General features: G+C 38.7%; 2 long non-coding RNA genes across 2 annotated transcripts in view; one reads left to right on the top strand and one right to left on the bottom strand.

Moving 5' to 3' along the window:
* Window positions 1-215: 215 nt before the first annotated feature.
* LOC148132284 (uncharacterized) overlaps window positions 216-20,142 on the bottom strand; it is a 20,818-nt gene continuing 891 nt past the window's right edge. Inside the window, exons 2-3 of the long non-coding RNA XR_015747803.1 lie at window positions 19,546-19,800; window positions 216-913 (exon numbers count right to left, since the gene is read on the bottom strand). This is a non-coding gene — a long non-coding RNA (uncharacterized LOC148132284). The remainder of the gene's footprint in view (window positions 914-19,545; window positions 19,801-20,142) is intronic.
* LOC148132283 (uncharacterized) overlaps window positions 12,630-20,142 on the top strand; it is a 24,069-nt gene continuing 16,556 nt past the window's right edge. Inside the window, exon 1 of the long non-coding RNA XR_015747802.1 lies at window positions 12,630-12,895. This is a non-coding gene — a long non-coding RNA (uncharacterized LOC148132283). The remainder of the gene's footprint in view (window positions 12,896-20,142) is intronic.

The following is a 20,142-nucleotide window of genomic DNA, read 5'->3' as shown; positions in this document are numbered from 1 at the left end:
TGAATACTTGAAATGGATACAAATAAAAGGGAACATTAGGACAGGGAGGGTAGGCACGTTGGTGTGCTTATGCACGCCCCTTACAGACCTCTTAGGAATGGGGTGAGGTCAACAGTAGCCAGCCTAAGGTTATAGTGTTTGGGGTTAGTGGAAGAAACCACAGAGTCATGTAGAGTATTCCAGACATTGACCACTCTGTTGCTGAAGTTGTATTTCCTGCAATCGAGTTTTGTATGGTTTACCTTGAGTTTGTATCTATTGTGTGGTCGTGTATTGTTGTGGCTGAAGCTGAAGTAGTCATTGATGGGTAGGACATTGTAATGGATAATTTTATGTACTACGCTTAGGTCAGACCGAAGGCAGCATAGTTCTAAATTATCTAAGCCTAAAATTTCACTAACTCCATGTATATAAGGAGGCTGTATATATGTCAGCCCGCCACGATAGACCAGAGGAAACGAAAAACACACAAATAATACTACTTCTATTATAAGATTACAGTAATCAAATCTTGCAAGACTAAATGTGCTTATCTACTCTCTCCCTTTATCTTTGTGAGAACTAGGAAAAGTCACATCTGAGACATTTTCTCAAATTACATTTCTGGCCTAGGTTCAAATATCTTTTATTGGTTGCTGCTCTTCCTTCTGTTCCTCAAGGTGGTTCCTCAAGGTTATTTCTTCAGCCTATTACATCATAAGACAAGTGCTATGGAAAATGCTGGGAAAGAAGGCATTATGTGACCAGACGCCACAAGTCTGGTCTCTTCTGTAGCCCAAGCAGTTATGCAGGACAGTTCTCAGAGAGTGGTGTGTTTGCAGCAACCTGAGGTAGACAAGAGAAGTTGTTCAGATGCCAACTTCTGGTCATATCCGCAACCATATACTCAGTGAAGCATGACACAAAGATTATCCTGTGGGGAAAAAAGAGAGAATGCCACTTTAAACACCTCTGCAGCAGATGGGGGAGTAAGATAAAAGCAAAATCATGAGGATATGGCAGGAAGAAGCAACTATAGGACCATGCTCTTGTTGTGATTAATGAGGTATGAGGAAGAGCCCCCTGCTTGTAAGTAACATGTTGAATCTGCCCTTAAAAACTGACTGGGATAAGGGTGCTTTTATTTTAATCTCCTTAAATATCATGTTTTCTAGTTAATAAACTTGACAATTATTGTACAATATTTTAAAGCATTACATATAATTTCAAAAGGCCACTGAATTTCATGGCACTAGAGGAAGGGATGGGGGGAGGCATCCAAGACCATTGGGAAGTCTTTGGGTTGCATATTGCGCGCGCGCACACACACACACACACACACACACAGTATTATCAATATAGATAGTATCAGGGAAAGACACACCATTCCCATCGCAGTTTCAGACAAAGTTCTTTTAAATCTGCTGGACAGTGGATTAAGCAGATTTACTGATCTAATACTGAATACCCTGTAATTCGGTGGGAGCAACCATTGCCACAGAATATATTGTGATGGCCACTAATCACCACAGCCCTTAGCATATCTGACTCTGGCAGTGGTTTACTAAGGAAGATGAAGCCTAATGGTGGTTCATTCATTCATTCAACATTAAGAAAACAGAATATCCTCACATTTAGTAATCAGATTGTAAGGAGAAGTTCAATGAGGTCACTTTCAATATCCATTAGTATTTATTTGCTGTGCTGGAAGTGAGATTTACCCAGTCTCCCAGAGGATGGATTACTGATTTTTAAACTGCAAGTTTTAATAAACAATGGAATCTTTAAAACAATGAAGCCAACATCAACATGCACAGAACATTTACCAAATCAAGTGGAATGAGCAACATAGTTCTAGAATCCTGAGAAATGCATTTAATAAAGCAGAAGATTCCAGAAAAACAAGGATTACTGGGGACAATCATATAAAAGTTCTTTGATCTCTTGTCTCATAGGATAATGTTGATGTATATGTTGACTGAATCCATGGCAGTTGAGCATTAATTGGGATTATGCAAGTTCACCAGATGCAATATCAAATATGGACAAAGGAGATTCATGAACCACTGTATTTGAAACTGAACAATTACATATTTAATATGGTAAGAGCAGCATTTCTGTTCTCCAGTTTTTGGATTTCAGCTCCCATAACCTCCCAGCCAAATCACAGTAAGAAATGTTCATCTACTCATTCAAACCCGCCATGATGTGGTACAAACAGCTTAGAATGGACCATGCATTCACGGGCAATTACCTCAGAATAGTACAAATTGTATATCATGCTATAAACCTGATACATATACATGAGAACAACAAACTGCTGACATAGCACATGTGTAAAAATACCTTGGTGCATATATTTCAAGCAAGAATTAGACAACCTGGAATGTATATAGCTTGACCCAAAAAGCACAAAGAGCTATATGTTATCTATTTCATCCTCCCTTTTAAGAGATATCCTCCCAACATGTTCAGACTACAAACTCTGAATTTAGACATTCTGGGAATTCTAATCCCAACATATCTGTCAACTGCCAAGGTAGGAAAGGCTTATCTGTGTTCTTGTGAAGCCAAACTAAAACTGGGATTCCACTCACACTTTTTTTTTACTGTCACCCTCCTTTGTACAAAAAATATTTGGTGTAGAGAGCCTTGGTCCTGCTTTAAGTGAGAATGTGATTTATGGTTGCGAGTAGATTGCATAGCATTCCTGCAATAGAGGGTTAGAAACTAATAAAATAAATGGCTTGGGATAGGGCCAACCAAAGAGAGTCTTACATAAAGATTAAGTGAATTCAGACATTCTTCTTCTCTTAACTTTCTTTTAACTTTCAAATGCACATCCTCTTCTTTCCACACATTTTTGCCTAATGGATGTGCTTAGTTTTGGAACTGGGAATATAAACTATAGAGATTAACATATTCATACTGATATTGTTACAAAAAGTATATATTGCAGATTAAAATTTAGACCAGGACATCTAATGTGGCACTCTTAATATGAAATGGCCCAAGAAGGAACAGACCAGTTAGGCAAAGTATACAGATATTTTAATGGAAAGATTAAACCTCCCATTTATTATCTCTGTTTATCTAAAACAATAAGCCCTATTTTGTTTGGACTTCCGGTTTGTCGGCCCGCGGCGGCAGGGATTTGCGAAGCTGCGCGATCCCCTGCCGCGCTAGCGTTTTGGGGCTCCGACCCAGCCGGTGCGGAGCTAGGCTGCCCTGCAGGGGCAGCTGAAGAGTAGGGGATCCGGAGAAGGGTTTGGGGTGCTGCAGACCCCCTCCCTGGCCGGCAGAACTCCCTTTTCCCAGGACGGTGCAGCGGCGGTCTGTAATGGCCGCCACAAAGAAGCTGGCAGCCGGGTAAGAATGCGCAGGAGGAAGTGGAGAAAGTGATTGAGAGGAGAAAGTTTTTCTTGGCTCCTAGGACTCTAAGACATATCTAATAAAATTCCTGAAAAGTATGACTTTCTGAATTATACCTGCCAGAAGAGGAAAAAAGCGGCTGTGAAGGTGCTGAAAGGATAGCTTTCCCTCTTTTCCTACGGAATAAATAACTGGATATTAAGAAACCTATTTCTTTTAGGTGAAAATTGATTTTAAGCGATGAGTGGGAAGAGAGAGGATTAAAAAGAAAACATTTGTATGCTAAGATTTGTTGGAGCAGATGCCTTAAGGATTTGAAGACTAGAATATATTGCAATAAGATTTTAAACAGATTTGGACTTTCTTTCTCTTGGATTGATATTGCCCCAGAAGGAGAAAGTGAGAATTCTGCCTTGGTTTGGACTGACTGATAACTTTGGGACTGTTTTATTTTTTTTTATTTTCTTTTGAATATTCTGGTTGTTGTAAGAAGAAAGAAGGGGAAAAGAAAAGAAAAGATTTATAATGGCTCTTTCTGTTGAGGAACTAAGAAAAGAATATGAACAAGCAAAAAAAAATGGTAAAGATGGTGTGGAAGAAGCTTTCCTTTTCTTAGAAATGGCGCTTATTAATTATCAACAAACATTACAACAGATGAAGACAGCAGAGGAACAAGAAAGAAAGAAAGGAGCCATCTTTAATGAATCTCAGAACTTGATCCAGAAAGAAGGAAGAGAGAAAGAAAAGAAAAGAAGAGAAAAGAAGAAAATTAAAGGACTTAAGGACTTAAGATTTAAAAAAACATTTAAGAAAGGGAAAAATAAGGTGCAAAACCAATATGATGATAGTAAACAAAAGGAAAAGGAATACGACAGAGAAGGGAAGCTGGCAAGGCAGAGGCTAGAAGAAGGGGGTAGAAAGGTTTGTTGGGAGAAGAAAGAAAGGGAAAAGGTGGAGAAAAGCTACAATGTCTTGAAATTAAATGAAAAAAAAAGCTTTTTGGATAATGGATAAAGTATAATTTTTTTTTTAAAAAAAAGATTTTGCAAGGTACATAAGATGAGATGGTAGTATTGTAATGATTTAAGAGTTGATAAGAGATTAAAATGTTAAAATGTTTAAAAATGATTGGCTTTAAAACTTAATAATAGGGGAGGTTTAGAATATTGTTTTAATTAAAGAGTTTAATAAGACTATGGTATTGATGTTATTATAAAATTTTTATTATAGTATCTTTTTTAATATTTGGATTTATTGTCTAATTATGTACTTAATTATGTTGGATGTATTAGTTAGATAGAATGTACCAAGCAAAATCGGATTGGGTATTAGATATTATTTTAAAGATTAATTTGATTAACTTAGGGGGAGATAGAAAGGCATCAGACTCTGATTAATGATTTCAGGAGAAACTTATTTTCTTTTTTTTTTATAAGGAATGAGACAAAGGGATGATAAAAAATGGACAAAAGATATAAATATAATGATTCAAATTAAGATGATTAATTAAGATAGAAGTAAGAAGTGTGAAATATGTGGGAAGTTAATATAGAAGGCTTAGAATGGTAAATAAAATAAGTAATGATATGTAAGATGAGCATGAATATAATTGAAGTCCATGAAGAGAGAGACACCTGGGTCCAAGTTACTTTCCAAAAGATTTTTTTATGTTTTGTGTGTTGTGTGTATATGTCTTTTTGGGGGGAGAATTAGTTAAAAATTGTAGAAATATAGATTGAGAATAATGGTAACTAAGTCAGAAAGAAACAGATGAAATAATAATAATGATATTGAATAAGACTAAAGAGAAGTAAAGAGAAATTGAATAAGAGGTTTTGGTATGTTGTATGGAAATGGTTTAAAACAGAATTATAATTTATCTGACTTGTTAAATTGACAATGAAAAAAGGTTTAAACATGTAATGAATAATGACAATTTGTGTGTTTTAAAAATTAATAAAACTTGTTATATAAAAAAAAAAAAAAAAAAAAATAAGCCCTATTTTGTTTAATTAAGGAAAATGTAATTCTGAGAAGCACTGGTTAGGGCTGTATTGTCAGGCTGCATTTTTAAATGTACTTACTTCAGAGGCATTCCCATGGTACATGTAGAATTTACTTTTGAAACTACAGAGTGCTAGGATTTGTCCTTTTTCTAACATCTTTCCTTTTTCTGAAGCATCAAAGTTTTCCCTGATGCTTAGTAGTAAATGGGATCTCAGATCATCTGTCAGTCAAAAGGCAGCTTTCTCTCTTCTGAACACCTTTTGATTTCTTTCCACGTACTTACAATACATTATACTGATGATCCATGACATTTTGCGCCTGAGGCAGAAAGTCTAAATGAGGCTACTGATGGTGATAAAAATAGAATAACAAATTAATTGACCATTTGCTGCTCTTTAATAGTCACCCAAATTGAATTTCCCACATGTCCCACTCTGCCAAGTAGAAGGATCTATATCCCCAATATGCATTATAAAGATCCCGGGTTTTAGAATTCAGCCATTACTATATAAGGGCACCTCATTTCCAATGATAATTATTCTTGCTAGGAGCAGCGCACTGAGCTAAACAGATAAGATGAAGGATACAGTATTTTATTGCAGAAAACCCTGAGTATTGTATTAGCTGCACTACATTTCTACGAACACGAATTAAGACAGTTGCCCCAATGGTCCTATTAAACAGATACAGTTGATCAAGGGTTTCTTTTCTTTTTTTTGAACAAATAAATTATACTCCATCAATTAAACACATTTGCAGTAGAGGTGTTTTTTTGTTTTAGTTGTGCTATCTTTAGCAGGCACTCACCCAAAAGGAACCTTCTTTTTTACAGGATATATGAACATAGGAAAAGCTCTGTGCATGGATTAAACTAACAGGGTTCTGTTCTCACAAGCAGCCCATAAGCTGCTTATAAGAGCTTTCATTCTCCCCATACTCAGATTCCCCTGCAACTGAAGCTAAAGTACAGATATCAGTAGAGGACTCATTCTAAGTTGGCAGCCATGGGTCCATCCCATGACAGCAAATTGCATCATTTCATTTTATGCTGTGTAGAAAACTTCCACCTGCCTATTCGGAATTGCCCCATAATCCAAAATAATTAGAGGACTATAGGCTATGTAACATAATAAGAGGAGAACAAAACCATTGCCCTGTCTGCTTTCCCTACATTATGCATAGTTCTTATTTATTCAATTTCTACAGCTGCCCATCTGAAACAAGTGACTCTGGGTACTGAACAATTTTAAAATCCATTAAAACCAATTAAAACAGAAAGAAAGAAAGAAAGAAAGAAAGAAAGAAAGAAAGAAAGAAAGAAAGAAAGAAAGAAAGAAAGAAAGAAAGAAAGAAAGAAAGAAAGAAAGAAAGAAAGAAAACGGAGGAGGGAGGGAGGGAGGATCTGTAGATGCAAGAAAAATTATAATCCACATATATTAAAATCTATGTTTCTTACATCCTTTTCCTCTCTCCTTTTCCTTACTTATCTTTTCTCTAAGATGAAATGCCCCAAATTCTACAATATAATCCTGCCCTGTAGGAGAGTTGGTCCAGTCCCTTGGTCATTTTATTAGACCTTTTCTGCCACCTTTTCTAGCTTTATCGTGTTCTTTTGCAATCAGAAATGTAGACCACCTTCCATATCTGCCCTGGAGCCATATAAAAATATTCTGAATGGATTTTGGATTCTTCTCGAATGACCCCTGCAGCTGCATACCAGGTTGTGCTTTTCATTGACCAAACAGATCAGGTCTAACATGGAGGAATCATTTCTGAATAAATGAAATTGCTTTGAAGCTACTATCTACACATTTTTAGTATTTGAACTGGTTATCTGTCTATCTATCTATCTAAATATCTATTTATCTATCTATGTATCTATCATCTATCCATCCATCATCTCAATTAAAATAATACAGTGGTAGACCCTTTTTACTCAATAGGTTTGTTTAACCATTGGATTCCAGCCAATAAATTTCTCCAGCCTGAATAATATTCTTTTAAAAACCTCTAAGTGATTTTGCTGCATTCAGATGTACCATTCACATATTTCTGCTTTCCGGCCAGAGAGCACCAAGGACCCCTCACATTCCATTAGTGGTAATGCCCTATTTTTTGAATTGGGCTGGAGGTTTTCAATGTCCTTCCGGACCACCCAAGAGTGAACAATAATCCATTCTGAGTTTCTGTTTCTGTTTCATTCCTTTCCAGCCCCAAAGGAGTAAGGCTCATTCAAGGCAAGACTGGGTTTGCATTCTTATGTGGATTCTGCAAGGCAGCTATGTTCACCTTTGTATCTGAAAACAGAAATTTGGCATCCTTCATTGCTGACTCCAGCCAGCCCAAGGTTAAAAATAATAACACGAAGCTAGAAGCCTTCAAGTGCAATTCTCCAGGCCAAAGCAAGAGCATTCATACACCCCACCCCCTTCTACCCTCTGCAATCAACCATGCATACACAATGCAACTCCTCAGCGGACTGCATATCAAAGCAGGTAAGAAGCTGTTAGTAACATACTCAAAGCTGCCTAGAGAGCTCATTGCTCTCAAGGTAGCCTGGGAAGAAAAGCAATCTGAAACTATTTTGCTAACCCTCACTCATACACACACACACACACACACACACACACACCTTTCATTTTATACAAAGAGGCAAAATTTTGTTTTTGCTGTGAAAACATTCCCATTTTCATCCTTTTATTTCCCGACTGAATAGAAATTGAAATGGGAGTGTCTGTGGAGGAAGGGGGGGGGGGACAACACACACATCAGCTCTTTTTATTTTGTCACAAGATATTTGAGGGGTGGGTGGGTGAAGTCCTCTTTCTAAGTGAATGTTCTGAATGAAAGCTTCCCCTGTTGCTTACAAGCAAATGGATACTGTGGATTCATTCATCAGGATAGAGCAAAAATCTGCAAGCAGGGAAACTGTGAATGAACACCTAGTTCCAAGGTGTTCTAGAATTCTGGCACATCAAGTAGCACCAATAGAAGAGAATATTTAGTAGCTCAGGGTTGAACTGCAGGGTCTGAGCTTGGTAGTTTTCTTGCAGATATTTCATTACCAAACTAGGTTACATCATCAATACTGATAGGGAATGGGGTTTGCTCTTGTTGAAATGTCTGCAAGAAAACCAAGCTCAGAGAGCACCAAATGCCCCTCATGCTAAGTAGCCCATAATTCTATCCTAGGCTGATTAGGATGAACAATCTGCAATCCTCACTTGCATTGTATCACTTGTTTCAAAGACATCCACCCACAAAAGGCAAGCACCTCCATGCTAACGCCAAGAAAACTACACAAACATTCCTTATATAGTCATCAAACTTATCTTGACCAACAAGAATTTAGATTTTTCATAAGAAGTTTTTGGCTGTTCACTGCAGCGGTTGTGTGGAGGAAAGATGAGAAGAATAAGAACAAGCTTCCACACATAGTTTTAGGGTGGTTTATTCCCCCACCCACCCAATATTTGCTTTAGCCCCAGCAACTCCATAGTCTCCATCAACAACTTGATTGAATGCAGAGCTGTCCAGATAAACATTTTTCCCAGGTTTAAAAGTGGAGAAAAGAAATATGACTACACTCATGCCCTGCTTTGGGCTTCGCATAGGCAGCTTTTGGCGATTTGGATTAATTTGGTGGCATCTAAAATGTCTCTTTGCTCGTTCTTGGGAGCAGAAATTTCATTTTTCCCCCAACATGTACAAATTTGGAAGTAGCTGTAAAGCTCTGCAGTCAGATATGTAACTATACATCAGTCTTCAGCGTGAAGCAAAATGTATTACCGTAATATAGTCACTTCTTTGATTATGATCCTCTGTCCATGGGGAAGAACACCTACTGTATATGGGAATGACTTTGGCAGACAAGAGGTAGAAATCACAGACTGGATGAAAGGCATGTAACAAGCATTTCAGCTTAAAGAATTAGGGAAGACCTAGGAAATATTTCAGAAGACACCCTGCCTAATTTTCTACAGCATAACAGGAAAGGAGGGGAGAAAGTGTCCCACAGTCACATGATGACAATTTGCAATGCTTTTTGCCGTTTTCTGATATTTGGGGCTGGTTTCTGGCCAAAAACAAAAAGCCCATTCAGAAGAATGGATTCACATAACAATCACACGATTCATTGCATGATTGTAGTGATTCACTTTACAATAGTTACAAAAATGATCGTAAAATCGAGCCTGGCCGCATGGTGCCTCGAAATTCCAGTCCCAACTATGATCATAAGTCAAGAACTACCTGTAAATTTGAGTGTGGCAAAGAAATACTTCAGAGCATAAGACTTGGAGGGGACTCTGTGGTACCCCTTTCCCACAATGCCCTAAACACTTAATCTAGGGATGCTTTTCAGCACACAAAGAGATGGTTTATAGTGGTGAAGTGTATTGTAGGCAAATATCAAAGAAATTGGTGGTCACCATTACTGGCTGCTTCATTCCTCTCTATTGAGTGTCCCTTCCCACATTTCTCCCTCCCCTTCCCTCCCCCACCTCATTCTCCTTCTCCTTTGCTTTTTCAGCCTCCCTTATTCTCTTTCCCAAATTTCTCTATTTGCTTTTTCTTTTGTCCCTCCACTTCCCCCAATATGTTGTGAATAAAAACAATTCTAAGTTTTTTTTCCTCAGACCTTGTAAAAAAAGAAAAACTCCATTAAAATCCAGACAAGAATATTGTCTTGGTCAAAGAAATGTTTCATTTGTTCAATGATCATCTCTGCTTGGACTACCCATGGAAATTCTTTTTTTAATAAGTTTTTTCTTTTATTTAAAATACATACGATTCATATTTCATTTAACGGTGTGTCATCTGGGTACAAATATATTGTGCAATAACAGTTAAATTTTATAACCCAATTCATTGCTTTGATTTTAATTCTCTATTCCTACCTTATTCTTATTGATATTCATAATATTTCTATTACTATAAGACTCCTCTTCTTAACATGTTTAATTCTATTAATATATTTTCTATACTTCACTAGTCTATTCACTATGTATTTCTAGCTTTCATATTTTTTCTCAACCATCAATAAAATAGTTCCTATATCTAGTAATATTCAGTTTGTTCCTTCTCTTTAATTGCAAGTGGTAATCTATTCATTTCTGCACATTCTAATATTTTTCTGATCACATTTTCATCAGTAGGAATCTCTTCACTTTTCTAATTTTGAGCAAATACAATTCTAGCTGCAATTAATACATGAATAATCAGATATACATTCTCTTCACAATAAATTTCAGATAAGATCCCCAACAGGAATATTTCAGGTTTTAAATCAATATGCTGTTGTATCATCTTTTCCAATCACATGTGTATTTTTGTCCAGTATTTTTTGGCTTCTACACATGTCCACCACATATGATAATATGACCCAGATATTTGGTGACATTTCCAACATTTAGTTGATTTATCTTTAAACATCCTTGCCAACCTCGCCGGTGCTAAGTACCATCTATAAAACAATTTATACCAGTTTTCTTTATATGAAGTTGACATTGTTAACTTATAATTTCTTTCCAACAATTTCTGCTACTTGTGGAAATTCTAAACAAAATCTACGAATGGAAACAGTTGTGCAACAAGTGTTCAAACCAGTGTTTTTCAAAATGGCAACTTTAAGATATATCCCAGAATTCCCCGTGCTGGCTGGAGATTTCTGGGAGTTGAAGTCCACACATTTTATAGTTCCGCTGTTGAAAACAGACTGGATTAACAGTTCAGATAACGGTACCATATTCCAGAGCAATCTGTTTGCTGTCTTCCCTTGACTTTTTTCTTCAGAATAACCTTCTTGATTTTTCTATCTTTCTAGAAAGCTTGTTGGAGAGTCCTTTTTCAATTTACTAGCCAAATTCCTTCATGTGGAAGGAGGGGGGACACCACATGTTAGCCATAGCTCCCCCCTCCTCCAATCTCTCCTCTTCCCTGTTAAGTATCCAGCCAGAATAAAGAGAGACGATGTCTCCATTTTGCAGAGGATTTTTGAAATTCACCTTCTGGTGGTTCTTAATGTTTTAATCTCACTTTGTGATCATGATAAAACAGAGAGAGCTCCTATTCAAGTACAGACCACTGATGTTTCTTAAGAGCAGAAATATACAGTTTCATCCCATTTCTGCCCTCCACCCCACTGAGAAGACATTTTTCATCCACCTTTTTCTGATATGGCCCAAAGCGGTGACTTCTAATTTATGTGGTTCACTTGCTGCACTCATTTCATTTTACACCAATACCTCCTCTCCAACTCATTACTGTGTACCGTTAGCAGGAATGCCCCCTTCTCTTTGATAATTGGTCATTGCTCTTTCTGTAGCCATATTGTGAATTTCAGCAAGTAAAAAGATGGGTAGGGTCTTTTTAATAAATTCACTGATGGGACATGAAATGGTTGGCCTGTCTTTTTTTTCCTTTCCAAGATTCCTTCTCTATTGCTGAAAAAGTAGAAAGTCAGACCTTTTTTAAACCAGATGAAATTGATAAGAGTTTTCTTTTCTAGCCCAAGTAACTGGAAAAAAATAAGAAGGGAGCTTTTTTTGTTTTGTCGCTTGCTTGCCTGTTTGCAGATTTTCAGAGGGAAAAAAGAAACAGCAGAATCTGCCAATCCAGGGATTTTTTAATCCAGCTCTATTTCCAGCCAGTTTATGTATTGAGGAAGCTTAAAGCCACAGAGGAGGGGGGGAAAGCCCCTAGAATTTCTGTCTAGAAGATTTTAATTTAGACTGGAAGATTTTTTGCACTTTCTGGGAAGTACAGGTGAGACTTCAGCGTTAACGGTGTAATATTTTTGTACACATATAATTAAAAATAAGTTCCATTCTGCTCAAGAGCTTCTTCCTAGGCAATTGAGCGTGCAAACATATCACATATTGCTGTTTTTAAAAAAAATACAAGTAACCATCATTTTTAACTTATAAAAAGTAACTCCCAGTGGTCCAGTTTCCCTGCTTCTCCCATAAAGCTGGGAAGACTTAACCGTTCTTTTCTCACATAGTTCTGGAAAACATGCAACTGTCTGAACATTTCCAGTATTTCCAGTTTATCCCTTAAGCAGGAGCACATGCAGTTTGGTGCCATAGTCAAAGATAACTTTGACATACATATTCCTCACCAATTGTTGAATTAGTTCATTAATTTGTGGAAGAAAAATAGTGTTTCCCTTTTTAAAAAAAACTCTTGAGTTTAAAAATTGCCTGTCATGCTCAGTTCTGACATTTCGGAGAAGTTTTACAATTCAGGTTTTTTTAATTATAACTTTTTTTCAGGGCGAGTACATCCCCACTTATAGCAAGTGCCTTGTGCAGTCTGTCTTGTAATTACAGGCTAGGCTTTCAAACTTTCCTATGTGTTCACCCACACTGATTGATTGATTGATTGAAAGGAAGGCCATCTTTACTCCCTCACAAGGTGAATCTTTATGCCACTATAAATTGGATTATCAAATCCACATCGGATAATAGCAACAACCTCGCTGGGTTTTTGCAGAAAGAAGGAAACATTCGAGCCATCGAGAGACCTCTGTGCAAAAGTAGGTTTGTGTCTGTGCGCACATATCGATGGTGAAATGAAGCACCGCTAATATGTGGGGTTTTGAAGTCCCAGCCCGAACCGAATCCGGTTCACTTTTCCCAAATCTGGAGTACAGAAACTGAAGGACGACAGGGCAGCCTACAAGAAGCAGGAACGCTTCCCGCAGCCTCAGCCCTCAGGGAGACATTCCACACTGCAGCTGCAGCTCAACGCCACCCTAGCCAAGACCCGGGGTCGTAAATTATTTTCCCCCTCCTTTCCGCAAAACGTCCAGACTGGCCAATCGCGCAGCGCCCATCAATAATTCTGTCAAAAGCCAGCCAATCCGGAGCTCCCCTAAATCAAAGCTGTCAACCCAATCAGCCAATCGGCAAGGACGAGCCGTAAATCTGCTAAAAAGAAGGGGAAAGGAGGGGTGCGAAGAATCGATACGTACAAAGGCCTCGGGGAAGGGGCGGGGGCGGGGGTGGAGAAGGAGCGCGCCCGCCAGCATGCGAGGCAGAAAGGAAAAACGGATGCTGAGCGCCGACGCAGACGCATCCATTGGGCTACACGGTCTGGGCTGCAAGTACCCTACTACCATACTAACTAATGGTCGTCCGGATTTTTTTTATCCGTCGTCGCTTTTAGTCCAGAACCGAGGAGTTCTCTAGTAAAACTTTTTAATTTTCAGTTGTTTCATTCTTGTTTAAGGGAAATTTAAGGGCACACTCCCTCCAGCTTCATCTTTCTATGTAATTTATTGGGTGTATGTGTGGCATCATTATGAAAGAAATTCCCCATGGTTTTCTTTGGGAAGTTTCTTTCAACTCCCCAATCTAGTTTACAGCCTAGGGATTTCCTCGTGGTCTCCCACCCAAATAATAATCATGTCTGATGCTCCTTAACTTTTCAAGATCTGCTGAAGTGAGCTACCTTCTGTCCTGCAGCTGGACATGCTTATATTAATTAGTGTATGGCAAAGAGACTTTGAGATCATCAAGTATTCATCCAGATTTTTTTCAGTCCAATTATTATTTATTACATTTATTTGCTGTCAGTCTTCCTGATAAGGCAACTCTGGTGTATGACAGTCCTGCATGTACCAGAAGATAAATGCTGCATTGAAGTACAGCCACTCACCATTTAATTTTGTCAGAATGTTTTTGGCATCTGTGTCTGACAAGAGACTTTCAACCATGAATACTGGTTATGCTTAATGCCCATGCTTTCTTCTATGATGGTATGCTAGCTTCCCCTTCATTTTTCTTTTAAAAATTACATTGTGTAGGGCAGGGAGTTTTGAAGGCACTAAAGAAGTGCCACCACTGAGTACTTCATTTTGGATCTAGTCTAGAGTTTGGTGTTGCAGCAGAGACCATGTATTCCGTTCAGTAATTAATGATTAAGCAAATGAGAAAGTGTCACGCAGTTGATATACATTACGGTTTGGAGGTATTGAAGAAGGAGCCCTTGTGAGGATTAACATGGATCTCACATGATTTTTAAAAAACATTTCACTAAATTTTCCATGACCAGTTACTGTAAAGGAGTCACAATGCCATGTTTTTCATCTGTCCCAACTTTTAAGATGTGTGGACTTCAACTCCCAGAATCCCACAGATTTTTAAAATTGCTAAGAATGAGAAACATGGTGTAATGGTTAAAGTAGATTAAATTTGGCAGATCCAAGTTTAAATCCACACTTAGCTAAGGACTTGGATCTCTCTCAGTATAGTGGGGATAAAATGAGAAAAGATCCCTGCTTAAGCCCTTTTGTGATCTTGAAAAGAAGGAAGGATATACATAGGGGAAGGAAGGAAGGATGTAAATTATAATCTACATTCCTAAAATCATATTGAGCTCATTAGGATTTACTAGAGTTGTGCAAAGCATCAAATTCATATTTCACCTAGAAACAATACATTTTTCTAGGTGAAATATTATTATTTCTTATTTTGTCCAGAATTCATCCAGACAAAATAAGAGTCCCATCAACCTGCAAGCTATATCTGATCTTTCAAAAACTGACCAGAGGATCACCAGTAGGCTATTTCCTGAACTTTTTATATTTTTATAGAATTATAGCCTATTATAACTTCAAGGGATCCTCAGATCAATAATTTTAAGTGCAACTGAAAATCTGGACTTCCTTGTAGCTTTGATATTTAAGAATGAGTCCAGATTAATAGCTACAAGCAGAAAACTCAGCCTGAGAAATGCCCAGCTCAATCTACTGCTCTCCCAACCCAAGTGCAACACCAGATGGCTTACAAAAATCTAAAATAGCAACATATTTTTAAAATGGCAACAAAAGTACTATTATTAATTAAAAACAAGAAACTAAAAGACAGCAGCAAAAACTCTGGAAGTTCTGCCTGTGGTCTCTAAATCTACTCAAAAGGTAGAAACGCCCTTTCCAAAGTACTCTTTGGAGCAGATGTTTCCAAAGGGAAGCTGGACACTTTGTTTTGGAGAACATCTGTACTTTTATCAGAAATCAGGGGAGTGATAAGATTCTCCTCAACATGCGAACAAAGGCTATTCATCTGATTTTCATTCTTCTTTCATAGGCCCACCACGCAGGTCCTGATCAGATCCAGGTTTGATTTGGCTGCAGTGAAATAGCTAACATCAAACTTAAGAGGTTACAGATTGTCAAGTGCCCCATCCATTGTATAAGTTGCGTGTGGATGTGTGTGCCTTTGAATCGGTCTGGACTGACTTGATAAATGGGAAGGTGGTCAGATGCAAAAGAAAAAAAAAAATACAGCTATACGAGTATCAAGAAGTAGGAGCAAAATGGGCTCCTATCACTGTAAGAGACCTGGGAGTATGTCAAGAGTAAGTCTCCCCCTCCTCACTTTCATCTCCCCGGACAATTGGAGTCTCTTCTCTTGAACATATTAAATAGCACTGATAATTTGCTGCAGGAATAAATAAAAAGGCTGCAAAACCTTTGGGGTAGGAGGAAGCAAATTTTATCTCTTGCCCTGCAGTTTCTTTGGCTTACAACTTCTTACTCCGTTTCTGTACTTCAAGTAGTCCTCGACTTACGACCACAATTGAGCCCCAATTTTTTGTTGCTAAGTGAGACATTTGTTCAATGAATTTAGCTCCATTTTACGACCTTTCCTGCCACCGTTGTTAAGTGAATCACTGCAGTTAAGTTAGTAATATGGCTGTTAAGTGGATCTGGCTTCCCTGTTGATTGTGCTCATCACAAAAAGGGATCACATGACCCTGGGACCCTGCCACCGTCATAAATATGAGTCAGTTGCTAAGCATCTGACCATGGGGATGCTACAACGGTTGTACAAGTGAAAAAATGGTCTTAACTCACTTTTTTTCAGTGATGTTAAAACTTTGAATGGTCACTAAATGAACTGTTGTAAGTTGAGAACTACCTGTACTTACAAGTGGATGTACTCTGTTCAAGAAATAGCATGAGAGGGATGTCAGTCTGCCCCAAGATGGTTTCAGAGAAGGCAGCATTACCCATACTGTCTCTGTCTATTTATCTCATCTTGATGTGTTGTTGTCTTTAACCCAGAATATTTTTTGTTGTTTTTACCACAGAGCAGTTTTTTCAAGCAATGCAAAAACCTGTGTATAGAAGAGCAAAAACATGCTTGCAATAAGAAGCCACTGGTCTTCCCGTTTTCTACGCTCTGTAATTCAATGGCCTCAAAAAAAAACCCGTAACACTCTGGTCCCTCTCAGTTTAAGCCTGCTGCAGGGCTTCATCCATCCATCTTTCTCAGCTTGATTTCCCCATCAAAATGGGGGTAATTATCTTACAGGGAAATTCTGTAATTCTATTACTTAACCACCAAAACCCTGAGGGCATGAGAGCCAATCCTGGAATTTTAAAGCCAACTTGGCCTATTTGTATGGAAAATAGTTTTGTAGGATCTACAGAAAGCATCCAAATTCTTCTCCAAGCTGGATCAATATTTACTAGTACAGCTTCCTTAGCAGCATAACTGTTCCAGGAGGAGGAGGAGGAGGAGAATGCAGAGGGAGTGCTTTTTGAGCTTTCTCAATTCTGTAGGCACTCCCCCCACCACATGGCACTTGTCCCATTATCATGCCTACCTGATCCCAGGCACTGACTCTGTTGGGCAGCAGTGGTTTATTTCTGTGACAGTTCTAGAGCAGAGATGTCATTGAGGGCTGTGTCAGGGTTGTGTTTGACTTTGGGGGGGGGGCAGGGGACGTGGCTAGGGTGGGCGTGGCCAGCTCATCACTCATCGAGGTTCCATTTTCGGTCACGACGGCCTCCTGCAGCCCTCTGCCAGCGAAAACTGAGCTCGGGGAGGCACTGCGTGGCCCGCCTGGGCTCTGTTTTCGGCCACAATGGCCTCCTGCATCCCTCTGTCTGTGAAAATGAAGTGTGCCAGCATGTGCCATCCCTCTGTCAGCGAAAATGAAGCTCTGTTTTTGCTAGCAGAGGCACCGCGGGCTGGTCCTTCACTATTTACTCATGCCCAGTATTTCCTAGCCGTACCACAGATAACAACAATGATCTAATACATATCGATTTCACAGAAGACAATGTTAAAAAATCACTACGCAATCTAAAACCATCTCTATCTATTGGACCGGATGGAATATGTGCCTACTTCTTAAGAAAGCTATCCACTGCCATAGCCAAACCTCTAAGCATAATCTTTGAAAAATCTTTCAGGACCAGCTCCTTGCCTAACCTATGGTCACAAGCCACAGTCATCCCCATCTTCAAAAAGGGAGACCCAAGCCTAGTTGAAAATTACAGGCCAATCTCCTTATGCTGCGTCACCTGTCAATCCTACCTGTCAATGAATACTTCAGCTTCAACCATAACAACACAAGAGCACACAATAGATACAAACTCAAAGTAAACCGCACCAAACTTGATTGCAGGAAATACGACTTCAGCAATAGAGTGGTCAATATCTGGAATACTCTACCCGACTCTGTAGTTTCTTCCCCAAACCCCAAAAACTTTAACCTTAGACTATCTACTATTGACCTCACCCCTTTCCTAAGAGGTCTGTAGGGGGCATGCATAAGCGCACCAACGTGCCTACCGTCCCTGTCCTATTGTTTCTCTTATTCTTTTATTTTTCTTATATGTACCCATTTCATGTATTCACAACTATGTATACACTTATACTTATTATCTTGTAAACAATTGGCAAATCAAATAAATAAAAATAAATAAATAAATATTTCAGGGCGAGCCCGGAGCCAGATCTAAGCACCCCATAGCCCGAATCTGGCCCTGAGTTTGACACCCCTGTTCTACAGTATGCAGCCTGAGATTTAAGGACAGAGGTGTCTTCGGGTTGTGATTTGGAAAAAAAAATCAACCCTGAATTACCTGGTTCCCAGAAAAGTTGCTTTATTTCACTGTTGATGTTGTTACATCGAGTCTCTTTCTGCGGAGTACTACTAACTCATCTGTGCATCCCTGAAGTTGGTGTATTCAAACATTACAGGTAGTCCATGACTTATAACCCGTTCGTTTAGTGACCATTTGAAGTTACCACCGCACAGAAAATGATTTATAATTTTTTCATACAACCATTGCAGCATCCCCACGGTCATGTGATCAAAACTTGGTAGCTTGGCAACTGTTTGATATTTATGATGATTGCAGTGTCCTGGGGTCATGCGCTTGCCTTTTGCAACCTTCTGACAAGCAAATCAAATCAATCAGAAAAGAGCTGGAAGGGACCTTAGAGGTCTTCAAGTCCAACCCCTGCTTAAGCAAGAGAACCTATACGATTTTGGACAAAAGGCTGTCCAGTCTCTTCTTTAAAACCTCTAGTGATAGAGCCCCCTCAACTTCTGGAGTCAAGCTATTCCACTGTTTAATTGCCCTCACTGTTGGGAAGTTAGGAAGCCAGATTCACTTAACAATCATGTTACTAATTTAACTGCAGTGATTCTGTCAGGTGGTGCTCCATTCAAAATCCAAGAAACAAACACTTAGACTCCATTAATATTGAAAAAAGATCTTTTACTGGAAATCAAGTGGTGGCATCAAAGTAATTCTGAATCTGAGGAATTGCGCACGAAAAACACATATACAAAGTGATGGCAATGTTCCCACCCACAATAGTTCAAACTGGCCATCCAATCAAAGATGTGTATAATGTCATGTGGGGCATCTTCAGGTGGTGATGCAGACCTCTGGCCGTTGACCTTGGCCTATTTTGATAAAGAGCTGCGACTGCGCAGTAAGCAAGCAAGTAAGCATAAACAATAAAGTTTTCCCCAAGTTATACACTTCATTCTCTAAAACCTCCAGTACATTTCCCACACCCACAAAGCCCAATGAATTCACCCTCCCCCCGTTACTATGGCAGCCAAAAGATGCAAAGGAAAGGAATCTTGAAGGCTAACAGATTCACTTAACAACTGTGGCAAGAAAGATCATAAAATGGAGTAAAACCAATAACTCAGTCGCTTAGCAACAGAAATTTTGGGCTCAATTGTGGTGGCAAGTCGAGGATTATCTCTAGTGGTTGTTGAAACCAGAGGCACTGGTAGCTCTATTTGAGTTTTATAGTAGACAACACTAAGAGCTGTGTGGCGTTTTAAAACCAACATTGCCTATGCTTCAGTGGATCCCAATCCATTGTTTCTAATGCATTGGAATCTGATGCAGCAGAGAATTACCTGTGAAGGTTGCCAAAAATGTATTTGTCTTTCAGATGTCATGGGGTGCTTTGCTGCATTTCATGACAGAGAAGACTCAAAAGGGACGTTCTATAATCCAGTGGTATCAGCTTGCTTGCAGAAAGCCCCAGATTCTCTTCTGAGGACTTAAGACAGGATTAGTAAAACGATCCTGCTTGAAATCCTAGGAGAGCCGTAAGCAGACAGCGTTTGGATAGAAGTCCACAAAGCCATCTCTGGATAAATTGCCAGCATCTATTAGATTGAGAAACCATTGGAGCCTAAGCCAATCTTATGGTGAACCGTAGGTTTTTAATTCTGCTGTAAGCATTTTGAAACTAGGCAAAGTATTGTTCTTTTTTTAAAAAAATGTTTTTATTTTTATTATACATAAAACAAAAAAATACAAAAAAAGAAACGAAAATGGGAAATTAAGGGAGGGAAAGGGAACGGGGGGAAAAGTGGGGTGTGAAATACAAGGGGGAAGAGGAAAAGGAAGAAAAGGGGGCATTGACTTCCAACTCTTCCTAGCACAGTACAAGATATAACTTTTTGCTTTTGCACATTAATATATAACTAGCCATTTCTATAACACCA

The sequence above is a fragment of the Notechis scutatus genome, chromosome 2 (genome assembly GCF_049901735.1).
Source record: "Notechis scutatus isolate UNSWTSFEM ecotype Mainland chromosome 2, rNotScu1.2, whole genome shotgun sequence".
Taxonomy (NCBI): Eukaryota; Metazoa; Chordata; class Lepidosauria; order Squamata; family Elapidae; genus Notechis; species Notechis scutatus.
This window is presented reverse-complemented; position numbering and strand designations above follow the sequence as displayed.